A 3,652-nucleotide genomic window follows, 5' to 3' on the forward strand; every position below is an offset into this window, starting at 1 on the left:
AAGAGCCTCCCAGATTATGGAGCTGCCCCTTCAGGGGACACTTTTCCCCAAGCAGGACGAGAAGAAGCTTCTTTCCTCCAATGGGGCCAAAAGGACCTCCGTCCACTCACGATTCAATCCCATCCGATACAGTCCAAGCCTGGATTCAGGCCCCGGTCAGCAGAATTGCCGCCTTCGTTGCTATTCTGGGCACAAGGAGCAAACAACCAGAAGCTACTAGTGACACATTTCCCAGCCCTTGTGGGATTCTCACCCGTTTGATGGAGACCCTTAATTGTACGTGGTCCACAAAATGGAACAATATGGAAGCCTCCCAAGCAGCCTAAGGGAAAAATCCGGTTTCTACTGCCCAGATTCAATTCTCGGTGAAGGTCAACCACCTTTGGGGAATAGCATCAGCCCTCTTGAAATGGGACCTCAGGCTTTGGAAAACGGAGAGAAGACACCAAACTTTCTCCTACCTTGTTGAGCAACTTTAGCCGTGAAAGAACATCTTGCCTGATATAAAGTCTCTGTCTTACAAAATACGCCACAGTCTCTTCCCTGGGATCATCCCTGGGAAGAACGAAGAAGCCCCAAATGAACAGATCTGCTGCTACCTCTCCATTTGGGTCCATGTACAATTCAATGTCCGAAATATTGACAAACTCATTCTTCTCCAGGAAAGGATGGAACTAGAATGGGAACATGCAGCAATTTTAAAAGCAGAAAACTTTGTTTCTTATCCCAGACGCTTTTTCAATATTTAATCTTTCTTCTGTAGTTGTCTAATTTACAGACATGCTTCATTAGGAAAATGGGTGTTACCACTATCTTACAAGTGAAGGGAAAAAGTTCACAAAAATTTGTCGATCATATTTTGACAATATAGATTTTGACAAAATATAGTTGAACAACAGAAAAAGGAGATTTATGAACTCCCTGAAAGCAACAGGTTGGTTATCAGAAACACGGATTTGTCAAGAAGAAAATTGTCAGGGTGATCCTCTCCCAGGAAGCCCAGACAGGAAACCTGAGCTAGGCCCACTTCGCTGTAATGCTGCACTGACAGGATTTGGGGAGCCAGAAAGTACAAATCTCCCACCGACCCTTTTTTATGCAGCTGTAGGTGTCCTCCTCTTATCTGCTTCTTCCCCAGGCAGAATCTCTCCTCCACCCCCCAAAAGTCATTCCCTCCTATCACTGCCCTTTCTAAATGGGTTGTGGGAAAGGGGGGGATATAACTTATGTGCTCTATGCAAGTCATCCTCACATATTATTTCATTTCCTAAATACATTATGAAATACTGCTGATATAACTTCGATCTCAGGAAAGAGTAACAAACAATTTTGTGATGTGATCAGAAACCCAGTTAAGTGAGGGGTGGATGGTATGATAATTAAGTGGATAAAAACTGATTTAAAAATGGTACTCAAATAATCTTTAGTTTTTTTAATCTTTGTCATGAAAGTGGGAAGATACAACATTTTGTCATTAAGTCATCAATTTTTCTATGTTGTCATTAATATAATAGGGTTGATAAATTGCTATTATACAAGATTTATAACAATTCTCAGGCAAATATACTTTTATGTTATTTAAACATTACCAACTTTCCAGAAAAATATTTATGATTTCCTCCTAGAAACAACTGTATGACTAAAAAGCAATAGAAAACTATCTGGGTTTTAGGATTTGATAAATTATAGTATCTCATACAAGAACATTAATGATGCACTGGATGAAGGATTGTGCCAAGCTTGATAAGTATGTAAGGGACCCAGTTTGGTCTACTGTTTAAGCCCCAAGTAGAAAGCAAGAGGATGTGAGTTCAAGTCCCGCCTTGGTCATGAAGCAGGGTGGGGGATTTGGGGCCAGTCTCTCAGCCCAACTCAACTCACAGGGTTGTTGTTGTGGGGAAAATGAACACACAACTACTCATTGGTACTCAGCCCCGTGGCTTCTGCAGGGAAGGGCTTTTAAGGATGGGGGATGAGTTAGTGCACTTAGTGAACTCAAACAAGGTCTCAAAGATCTGGAAATCCAACAAGATGGGGCTGCTCTTCCCAAGAATGTTTATTTGAGCAGCCTTTAGAGCAACGAGATATTTTTATCGAATTACCCTGCCAAGAGTCCAAAGGGAATTAACCTCCGAGAGCTGCAACGGAGTTCCCAGAGCCGTTTCAGGGGCCGATACAAAGAAAGAGCGCCTGAGCTGAGACTGGGCCCCTGAGGACAAGGGGCCACTCGAACTGCAGCTCACGCAGAGGTGGTATTCAACCAGTTCTCACCGGCTCAGGTGAACTGGTGGTCACCCCTGGTTGGCCACACCCCGAACCGGGTCGCCCGCTTGTCCCAGTCGCTCTCCTAGCTTTCCCTACCACGTGGTGGCTGTGGTGGCAGATCGGGCAGATGTCCCAGGGCTGTTGCACATGCGCACTGTGTGTGCAGCCGTGCGTGATGCTACTGATGCAGTGCACATGTGGAGCAGCCCTGGGACATCTGCCTGCCTGCCCTCCCTCCCAGATCACATTTTCTTCCTTCTCCCAGCGGATGCCTCCTCCAGCCCAGCCCGGCCCGGCCAGCCAGCAGGTGGGTGCATGGTTGTCCCGGGTCTTCTCGCCCCCTTGTGTCGCGATATGCCTGCAGGAGCCCCTCAGGCCAGCTGAGCCGGAGCCGCCATTCCCAGGCTTCTACTCTCCCGTGCTTGGTCGACGCCTCTTCACCTTGCCTGAAGCAGCTGGCCCTGCCCCTCACCCTCCCTCGCTGGCCTGAGAAGGAAGGGGACGGTGGGGATAGCGAAGAGGCGGGTCCCTATCTTCCCTCTCTCTCCCCCACTCTGTGTGTCTGTGTGTGTGTGTGTGTGAGAGAGAGAGAGAGAGAGAGAGAGAGAGGGGGCAAGAGAAGAAAGAAAGAAAGAAAGAGCAAGAAAGAAAGAGGGAGAGAAAGAGAGAAAGAAAGAGAGGGAGAATGGAGAAAGTGAATGAGATATATGGATGGATAGATAAATACATGGAAGGAGGGAGGGGGAGGAGAGAAAAAAAGGAGAGGAAGGAAGGACACAAACCCTGGCTTCAGAAGACTCTTTGAAGCAACACAACAATCTAGGGCTGGCATGCAACGAATCTCGGAGGTCATCTAGTCAACCCCCTGCTCCAGCAGGAGATCTTTAAAGAATCAAAGAATAGCAGGGTTATAAAGCTCTGTGTGTGTGTGTGTTTATGATTATGGTTGTCAAAACTCCAAAAACAGGACAAGTAGCTCTGGGGAGATCAGTCATAAATTAGAACACTTGCTAAGTAACCGGCCATTAAGTGAGGACCAATTGTATTTGGTTTGCCAGTCACATGGCCCCCTGGCCAAGCCCACTCAGTCACATGGCCACAAAGCCACGCCCATCTGGTCACGTGACCACCAAGCCACGCCCACAAATTCAAGCCATGCCCACAGAACCAGTAGTAAAAAAATTTGAATCCCACCAGTGAGTTCACAGCCTGCTATGCGGCATCTCCTATCAGGACTCAGGGATTCACTTTGTGACGCCTCTCCTAATAAAATATCTGGGAAATACGGAACTCTTTTACGTGCAACTGCAGTTATCAGATCAGTAGGAAGGAGTTTCTCTGAATGGGGCCAAATTCTGTTCTGCTGTAATGCAAAATTATGTATTTA

General features: G+C 46.7%; 1 long non-coding RNA gene across 1 annotated transcript; it reads right to left on the reverse strand.

Annotated features, from left to right (window-relative positions):
* Window positions 1-1,417: 1,417 nt before the first annotated feature.
* On the reverse strand, window positions 1,418-2,432 carry LOC148128709 (uncharacterized). The gene is made up of 2 exons (XR_015746162.1): window positions 2,365-2,432; window positions 1,418-1,927 (listed from the first exon to the last, which is right to left on the reverse strand). It is a non-coding gene; the product is annotated as an uncharacterized LOC148128709 (long non-coding RNA).
* Window positions 2,433-3,652: the final 1,220 nt, after the last annotated feature.

This window comes from Notechis scutatus, unplaced genomic scaffold, assembly GCF_049901735.1.
Source record: "Notechis scutatus isolate UNSWTSFEM ecotype Mainland unplaced genomic scaffold, rNotScu1.2 NSCUCTG123, whole genome shotgun sequence".
NCBI lineage: Eukaryota > Metazoa > Chordata > Lepidosauria > Squamata > Elapidae > Notechis > Notechis scutatus.